Here is a 9,360-nt window from a genome sequence, read left to right on the forward strand (position 1 = left end):
TGATGATATTATAAATGGAATTGGTTTCTGAGTATATTTGGATTATTCATTGCAAGTGTATAGCAATACAATGGATTGATTTTTGTAACATCTTGTGTTCTGCAGCCTTTCTGAACTCCTTTATTAGCCCTGAGAGCTTTTTTTGTTGTAAATTCCTTATGATTTTATACCTACAAGAGCATGTCATCTGTGATTAGAATTATTTTTACTTTCTTACCAATCTGGATGCGTTTTCTTTCTTTTTCTTGCCTAATTGTCCAGACTAAAGCCTCTGGTATGATGTGGACGAGAAGTGGTGAGAGCAGGGACACGCTTGTCTAGTTTCTGATCTTAGGAGAAAGCTATGAGATTTTCACACTAAGTACAATGTTAGTTGTGAGTGTTTTGAACTTGCCCTTTATCAAGTTGAGGAAGTTCCCTTTTATGTCTAGTTGTTCAGTGCTTATATTATGAAAATCTGTTGGATTTTGTCTAATGCTTTTTCTGCATCTATTGAGAAGATCATATGGTTTTGTCCTTTATTCTATTACTATGGCAAATTACATTGATTTTGACCAACTTTGAATTTCTGGGATAAATTCCATTTGGTCATGGTATATAATCCTTTATATATGTTTTTAGGTTTAGTTTGCTAGTATTTTGTTGAGGATTTTCCTATATCTTATCTATATATATATCTGTATCATATCTATTATCACTTTTAATGGCTGCGTAAGGCTTAATTATGTGGATATACCATAATCTAACCAATTAGACTTTAAGTTATTTCTTTTCTTGCCATTGTTGTTGTTATAATCAAGGATAAGCTCATCAGTCCTGCTCAGATAGCTTTGTATTCATTCTTGAGTATTTTTGTAGGATACATTCCTACAAATGGAATAACAGAACCAAAGGTTATGCACACATGTTTGTCTCATCTTGTCACTGACATTTTCAAGTTGTTTGTAGTGGTTTTTTTTTTCAGAGGTTTTCAATTTTCAAGTAAGTCACATCTGTTTTTTCTTTATGTATTCTGCCTTTGCCTGTAGGCTCAGAGAGGCCTCTCCTACCATATTCAGGATAATCTCCTATATTTTCTTTGTTTTTTCTTTTTTAATTTTTCGAGACAAGATTTCACTATGTTGCCCAGGTTGAAGTGTGGTCTTTTTTTTTTTTTCAGTTTTTCGAGACAGGGTCTCACTATGTTGCCCAGGCTGGAGTGCGGTGGCTATTTGCAAGCACAATCATAGTGTGCTACAGCCTTGATCTCCTGGGCTCAAGCAATCCTCCCTCCTCAGCCTCCCAAGTAGCTGAGATTACAAGCTCACCAGCTATTGTGCTCAGCTAAAACAATCCATTCTTTATCCTAGATTAGTCATGCCATCTTCGTCGTAATCTGAATTCTTATTTCTGGGCTTTGCCATGATCCAGTGCTCTTCTTTCTATTCCTGAACCATGCCATTGTAATTTTTTACTTTTCTGATCTATTTTACTATCTGGTAGTACAAATGGTTTGTGTGTGTGTGTGTGTGTGTGTGTATGTGTATATGTATGGAATTTTCTTCTTTAGGGAAGAATCAAGTTATTTGATAGCTTCTATAGAGAATAATCAATTATTCTACCAGATGAATTTTAGGATAATTTTATAAATAATTTTCATCATATTTCTAATCTGATTATAATTTTTATTGGAATTACATCACATTTATAAAATTGTTTGCAGAGAATGAATATCCATTGGGAGAGCATGGTATGCTTTTCATCCAGTCTTCTTTTTTGTCATTCAGAAAAGCATGAATTTTGGGGGGCGACTGTAACTTTCTTACCAGGTCTATTTATGGATAGTTACTATTGTAAGTAGGATTTTTTTAAACATGTCATAACTTATTTAGGTATATTATTTTATTATACAGGTTAATAATACTTATTTTAGAAAATTTAGAAGCTACAATGTGAATTTAGAAAGTATATGACCCTCAGTCTGAGAGATAAGCACTGTTAACATTTTGTGTGTATCTTTCTATTGATAGATTTACAGTCTAATGAGGGAAGTAAGACATGATCACATGAAAGGCTTAATAATCCGAGACACTGTTGAGTGACTAGCTTGTACTTTTTTTCTGCTTAGCCTTTTTTCTCCGTTTGGAAACTGCTTTTCCCATAACTAGTGGAGCTGCCAATCATCCAGGTCCCTCTCCCCTGCGAATGGGTTGGACAGTGTATCACCTCAGGCTCTTTTCTGGGAGAGACTCTCTAATCTGGAATCTCAAATGCTAAAGACCTCTAGTCCTGCAGTGCTGCCGGGCAAGGCCTTCCTATCCTCAGAGCACCCCTGTTTGAATGATACTAGTTTAGAAGAGTGAAGTTACAGGTGATTCAAAACCATTCCTGATGACATCATTGGACCTCAAGGTCTAGCTGGCTTAAAGCCAGCCTGAATTCATCCTAGACTTTCCTAAATCGGTAAAGCCAACAAACTCACTATTTTTGAGTTGCTTAAGCAAACTTGAGTTAGGTGTCTGTCATTTGCAGAGTCCCAACCACTACCACCTCCTGTGTCTGTGCCATTGTGCCATATGGGGAGTCACCCAGATGAGTTAGGACCCTGTATGCCCCTTGCCCCCCAGGAGGGTGGGTGTTCCTCAGTGAGAGCAGGTTCAGTGCATTGTGCCTGTTGCCTCCTTCAAGGCAAAGCGGGATGGCCGTGAGAGGCAGCAGCCTTGGCCAGGTGGGGCATGGGGCTGCCGTGCCAGGCCAGGCTGGCTCTGAACTGTTCTTTACTGCACTCTGTCCATTAGAATGACAGAGTCTGAGTCTGGAGTTAGAATTATAGTGAACATGGGAGATTCTGTGTCACAGAGGCTCTGCAAACCCGTGCCACCTGCTATATAAGAGCTCTCTGCCATGCAAGAGCAGACTGGCTGCCTTCCACGCCTATTATCCAGTAAAATAGCAGTAAAAATGCAGCTTGTGGCAATGACTAAGCTTAGCCCAGGCCTGTTGATGGAGTTCTTGGTGCCTGTGGATATAACACATGTTGCTCGTTTACCTTCAGAACATTTCTTCGGTGTTTTCTGGGCAGTGTATTTGCTCCCCGTTGCAGTAGGTCATTGTCACTGGGGCTGACTCTAGGCTGTCCATAGTAGCAGGGAGCGTAGACCCCAGGTTTTGTGAGGATGCCCATATCATTTTGGAGCTCCCTGAATTCAAAATTAAGTATGAAAAGATTTATTTGGAATGAAAAAAAATTACAACAAATTATTGAAGCCTAGGAGTTTCAGATGCCTACCTCTGAGATCCCTTTAGTTGGCTCACCAGAAGCCCCTGCTGCGATATGCTTCCTGGTCGCAGCCCGACTTCCCCTTCCCACCTAGAACTCACAGTGCTCACAGGGTCATGGCAAGGTGGTGGGGCCTGGCTGAAGCTTCAGGGTAAATCCATTTGTGAAGAGCAGACTGAGTTTTGTTTTGTTTTAAATCTGTTCAATGTCTCAGGGAGCAATCAGCAAAAAGCTAGCCAGCCTGCATCTTGAAACCCTTACATTTTGGAGAGGTACAAATTAAGCATTGAGGACCAAGTAGGATGGAAATATGATTTTGCACTTTGTGCATGTGTGCGTGTAAGAAAGAGAGAGAAGAGAGAGAGATTGTGAGAGGCAGGAGAGAGAGGGGGAGAGGCCATCAGAACCTGGGGAGAGCAGAGCCCGCCTGCTTCCTGAGTGAAGCGTTGCTCCAGCGCTCTCTGCCCAGCCCCCTCCGAGTGTGGTTTTCCTCCCAGGCCAGCACCAAACTCAGAATAGAGTGGCTGACTTGCTGATTGAGGTCGGCAGCTCCCGAGAAGCAGGAGAAGCAGAGTTTTGCAGTAAGTACATGGTTGGTTATTATTTAAGACAGAGATGGAAAATCTTAGGAAAGCTGGGGAAGAAGTGCTTCTGCTTTAGGTACAATGTCTTACAGACCCAGTGGATCTTGGTGTGACTAAGACAGTATGAATACATTCTCCCGTGGTGCATGGACTGGATAAGTTAATGCCACGTGCATGATTTTGGGGGGCTGAAAAAGGATTTTAAACCCATCTTCTGACGTCTTGAAAGAAAATGGTCTTCTCACTGCTTGTCACCTGTTTCATCTTGCAAGGAAAGGATGATTAATGCTGACTTCAAGTAAATATATGAAGTTCTTTATTAAAGAAGCCCTGTGAGTACTAATTAGTAGCAGTGTGTAGATTATTTTCCCATCCAGGGTGAATAGGGCTGCTTCTGTGCATTCTTTTTGCCAAGTGTGGGATGTCTAAGGTCCTGTGAAGAGAACCACCCACGTAACTAGTGCTTAGCCCCTGGAACGTTCTCAAGTCATCTCCCCTTGGAGGAGAGATCAGCACTGTAGTGTGCCCTGTCATCTGGCAGAAGGTCTGATAATGTCCCAGTGCTCAACATATGGGCAATACATGCATTGTGTTAGGGCCTGAAATGAGATGCTTGTGAAGCCCAGATGGCAGAATTTCAAGCAATAATATGATAAAGTTGGCGGCTTTTCTGGGAAGTTATTTATTATATGGTTGCTTGAGACCGTTTTCCCCCACACCCCCTCACAAGGCTGAAGATACCTTAAAACCTCTCTTACCCACTCTGTTTTCTAGAAATTAAGTTTTTGCTTTTTATTTCCTTGTCCCACTGACTCTAATTTCCTATTGGAATAAAGTATTTAGCTTAGCGGTGCAGGAGGTCCACACTAAGTTTTCTTGGGAAATGTGGCTTCCGCCCCTTCTCGATAGAATGCGAAGGTGCTGCTCCTGCTGCAGAACTCACTGGTGTGGCTGCTTCTGCTCCTTTACAGCTCAGCTCCGTGGACTCTGTGTCTCTGTGGTTCTGTTTTAGAGTAGCTGTGTTTCACTTCCTTTAACCTTTCCTTTACCAAGTGAGTTAACATGCAAGGCTGTCCAGCCAGAGGAGCCCCCAAGGCAGGAGAGGGGGTGCAAAATAAGCAATACTAAACTCATTTGAAAACGTGAAATTGAAATAAACCACCACTTGTGAAGTATCATTCCTCATTCCAATGTTATTTTTCCAATGTGTTAACTTTTTTTTTTTAGACGGAGCCTCGCTGTTGTCACCCAGGCAGGAGTGTGGTGGCTTGATCTCTGCTTACTGCAACCTCTGCCTCCCGAGTTCAAGTGATTCTCCTGTCATAGCCTCCCGAATAGCTGGGACTACAGGCGCATGCCACCATGCCCAGCTAATTTTTGTATTTTTAGTAGAGACAGGGTTTCACCACATTGTCCAGGCTGGTCTCGAACTCCTGACCTCAGGTGATCCACCTGCCTTGGCCTCCCAAAGTGCTGGGATTACAGGTGTGAGCCCCCGCACCCGGCCCCATTACGTTAACATTTTTTTTTTTTTAATGATCAAAGTAATTTTGAGCTCTCACTGTATGACATCATCTCATTTGATTCTCCCAGCAGCCCCATGAGGTAGCTACCTTTATGGTCTTCACTTTATAGCTGAGGATGCGGAGGCCTAGAGAGGTTATGTAACTTGGCAGAGGTCAGAGAGATGGGTGGACAGGTAGGTGAGTGGTGCAGCCAGGATGGGAACGCAAGTGTCTCTCAATCCAGAGCTCGTGCTCTGATATGGCATTTCAGTAAATTCAGAAATTGGAGAAAATAGTAACTTAATCCCACACCCTAAAGCAACTGTTAAAATTTCTATATTTCTTGCTGGGTGCGGTGGCTCGCACCTGAAATCCCAGCTACTCAGGAGGAGAAGAAGGAGGATTGCTTGAGACCAGGAGTTCGAGACCAGCCTGGGAAACATAGCAAGGCCACTGTCTCCAAAATAAAAAGAAAAAAAAATTAGCCAGGGCTGGGCCCGGTAGGTCATGCCTGTAATCCCAGCACTTTGGGAGGCTGAAACAGGTAAATTGCTTGAGCTCAGGAGTTCAAGACCAGCCTGGGCAACATAGTGATAGCTCATCTCTACAGAAAAATCAAAACACAAGCTGGGTGTGGTGATATGCACCTGTAGCGCCAGCTACTCAGGAGGCTGATGTAAGAGGGTCGCTTGAAATCAGGAGGTTGAGGCTGCAGTGAGCTGTGATCATGCCACTGCATTTCACCTTGGCCAACAGAGCAAGACCCTGTCTCAAAAAAATAAAAATTAAAATAAGAAAATAAATAATTAGCCAGGTGTGGTGTTGCATGCCTGTAGTCCCAGCTACTCCAGAGGATCACTCGTGCCTAGGAATTCGAGGTTACAATGAACTATGATCTCACCACTGCATTTCACTCTGAGTGACGGAGTGTGATCCTGTCTCTAAAAAAAATTATATATTTCTTTCTACCTGTACAGCTAGATATTATAGCTTAAGGCTTTAAAAATGTTACATAGTTTCACAATTATTACTCTATTATTATTTTGAGACAGAATCTCTCTCTGTCGCCCAGGTTGGAGTGCAGTACCGCGATCTCAGCTCATTGTGACTTCCGCCTCCCACCTCAGCTACCCTCCCACCTCAGCCTTCCAGGTAGCTGGGATTACAGGCGTGTGCCACCATGCCCCAGCTAATTTTTGTATTTTTGGTAGACATGGAGTTTCACTATGGTTCCCAGGCTGGTCCTGAGCTCCTGAGTTGAAGCAGTCTGCCTGCCTTGGCCTCCTAAAGTCCTGGGATTACAGGGATGAGCCACTGCACCCAGCCTAGTTTGACAATTATTTAATGGCATAAAATATTTTATTAAATGATTGGTCCATAAATTATTTAACTCTTCCCTGTTTTTTAAAATTAGGTTGCTTTTTTTTTGCTATTATAAGTAATAGATTAGTAACTGTCTTTGTCCATGGAACTTTCCTTATGTTTTTGGATTGTATCTGTAGGGTAGAGTTTCAGATGTGAGATTACTGGGTAAAAGGGCATAACTATTTTAATGGTGCTTGGTATGTGTTGCTAAATTACTTTCTATCAACACTGTGTGGGAGCATTCGTTCAATTTCATCCATTCCACCAGCCGACAGCATCATGGGGAAAAAAGAGTAAGAAAAACAGAACCTCTTTATGGTATTTTGCATTTCTTTTAATACAGCTAGGCTGAACATTTTTTACGTGCTTGTTTACAAGTTGTACTTTCTCTTTTGATCATTTTATGGGATCATAATGCTGGCTTTTTGGGGCCGATTTATATGGGTAATATTTATTTGCCATATTTTTGTCAGTTATTTTCCCCAGTCTGTTGTTTACCTTTTAAAATGAGTTTTTAAAACACATGCAGTCATTTAACATTTTATATAGTCAAATTGGTTCATTTTTTTTGGTAAGTCTTTTATATTAGAGATCTAATTTCTCTGTTTTTAAGTCATTTATTTTCTTCTAGTATTTTCTTTCACGGATGATATGAAAGTAAATTTAAACTGACTTTAAAAAATGCTAACCAGTTTTTCCGATATCATTTATGAGCCACCCTTATGTTTTCTAATATTTTATGAGTTTTTCTTTATATACCTCCAGCTTTTCTATTATATGATTTTTCTGGATTATTTGATTATTTACAGGAGCAATCTGTTTCTACGCCATTATCACACTGTGATAACTTTTGTTGCTTTTTTTTTTTTTTGAGATGGAATTTTGCTATGTGGCCCAGGCTGAAGTACAGTGGTGCAATCTTGTCTCACCACAACCTCTGCCTCCCGGGTTCAAGTGATTCTCCTGCCTCAGCCTCTTGAGTAGCTGGGATTACAGTTGCCCGCCACCACGCCTGGCTAAGTTTTGTATTTTTAGTAGAGATGGGGTTTTGCCATGTTGTCCAGGCTGGTCTCGGGCTCCTGACCTCAGGTGATCTACCCGTCTCAGCCTCCCAAAGTGCTGGGATTACAAGCGTTAGCCACCGCACCTAGCCTGTTGCTTTTAGGATATGTAGAGAAAATGAGTTGTGTGGAGTAGTACTGAGTGAACATAGGATTCTGGTTAAGCCCATGGGCACTGGAGGCAGATGGCTCAGCCTTATTATCTGTAAAATGGGTATACAATTAATAATAGTTTCTATTCCATAGGGTTGTTGGAGTGAGGAAATAAAAGCTAAATTAAAACACACACACCGAAAAAGTATTTGGTGTAGGTAGATGTGTAGAGAGAGTATCGGAAGCATATAGAGATGACTTTATATACATGAGTATGGATTATATTACATATATACGTAAAAATGCATTCGTATTTTTATAGAGTCAAACATGTCATTCTTTCCCTCTATGGCTTAAGACAACCTTTCATGTAATCTTGGGAGACAGGAAAGGTTGTGTTAGCCACAGAGGGAAAGAATGACACGTTTGAGTCGTCATATGCTAAAAACTTGGTACACTGAAAGACAGGTATGTGGCCGAGAGAAATACATGCAGCACACATACCACAAAGAGTACTACTCATAATAGATGATTCCAGCAATCAACTAGAAAAAACACACCAGAGAAAAATGGACAAAGGTTATAAAAAAGCAATTCCTAGAAGAAGGAATATAGAAGGCCAATAAACATACAATGTTCAACCTCAATAATAGTCATAGAAACACAAATCCAAATATTCATGAAATGTCATTTCCCATGCAACATATTGGCAAAAATGGAAAATATGAATAATATTGCAGTGTAGAGAGAACATAGGAAGATAGGTACAGGCAGTCATCACTAATGGGAACAAAAATTAGTAAAGCTTTTCTGTATGGCAAGTTTATAAAATCTATCAAAAGGTAAAATATGCTTACCTTTGATTTGTCTTAGAAAAGCACTGTACATGTTTTTAAGTAAACATAAACAATATAAACATATTTATGATAAAAAATATAAGCTATATATTTTATTTGTATGTGCATAAAATTCATTTAATAAAAGCACTGGATGTGTGATATCAAACTGTTGTTTCCTGTGTCACCTCTGGAGAGGGAAGTAGAATTAGGGCAAGGTTGCTTTTTCCTCTTGCTAGATATCCTCCTGTATTTGAATATTTCATGAGTCTGAATTTGTATATTTGTATAAAGTAAACAAACAGACATTTTTCCAGACCCACAGGCAAGAAGAATCTTGGGAGCAGGATGCTAGCTGTAGAAGCTCAAGGTTGGGAAAGCAGCCAGGCGTGGTGGCTTAAGCCTGTAATCCCAGCACTTTGGGAGGCCGAGACAGGTGGATCATGAGGTCAGGAGATTGAGACCATCCTGGCTAACCTGGTGAAACCCCGTCTCTACTAAAAAATACAAAAAACTAGCCAGGCGAGGTGGCGGGCGCCTGTAGTCCCAGCTACTCGGGAGGCTGAGGCAGTAGAATGGCATGAACCCGGGAGGTGGAGCTTGCAGTGAGCTGAGATCCGGCCACTGCACTCCAGCCTGGGTGACAGAGCAAGACTC

The 9,360-nt window shown here is 41.1% G+C and overlaps 1 protein-coding gene across 4 annotated transcripts in view; it reads left to right on the plus strand.

Annotated features, from left to right (window-relative positions):
* The window catches only part of LOC108544490 (cytospin-B-like), a 121,096-nt gene that overhangs the window by 78,901 nt on the left and 32,835 nt on the right, over positions 1-9,360 (plus strand). Inside the window, exon 1 of one of the 4 annotated variants that reach the window (XR_001889864.1) lies at positions 3,706-3,840. The exons of the other annotated variants lie outside the window; for them this stretch is intronic. The gene's annotated coding sequence lies outside the window, so the exon portion shown is untranslated. Of the gene's footprint in view, positions 1-3,705; positions 3,841-9,360 lie in introns of those variants that run through there. 4 annotated transcript variants of the gene reach the window in all.

Source organism: Rhinopithecus bieti, unplaced genomic scaffold, assembly GCF_001698545.2.
Source record: "Rhinopithecus bieti isolate Rb0 unplaced genomic scaffold, ASM169854v2 scaffold_26813, whole genome shotgun sequence".
Classification (NCBI taxonomy): domain Eukaryota; kingdom Metazoa; phylum Chordata; class Mammalia; order Primates; family Cercopithecidae; genus Rhinopithecus; species Rhinopithecus bieti.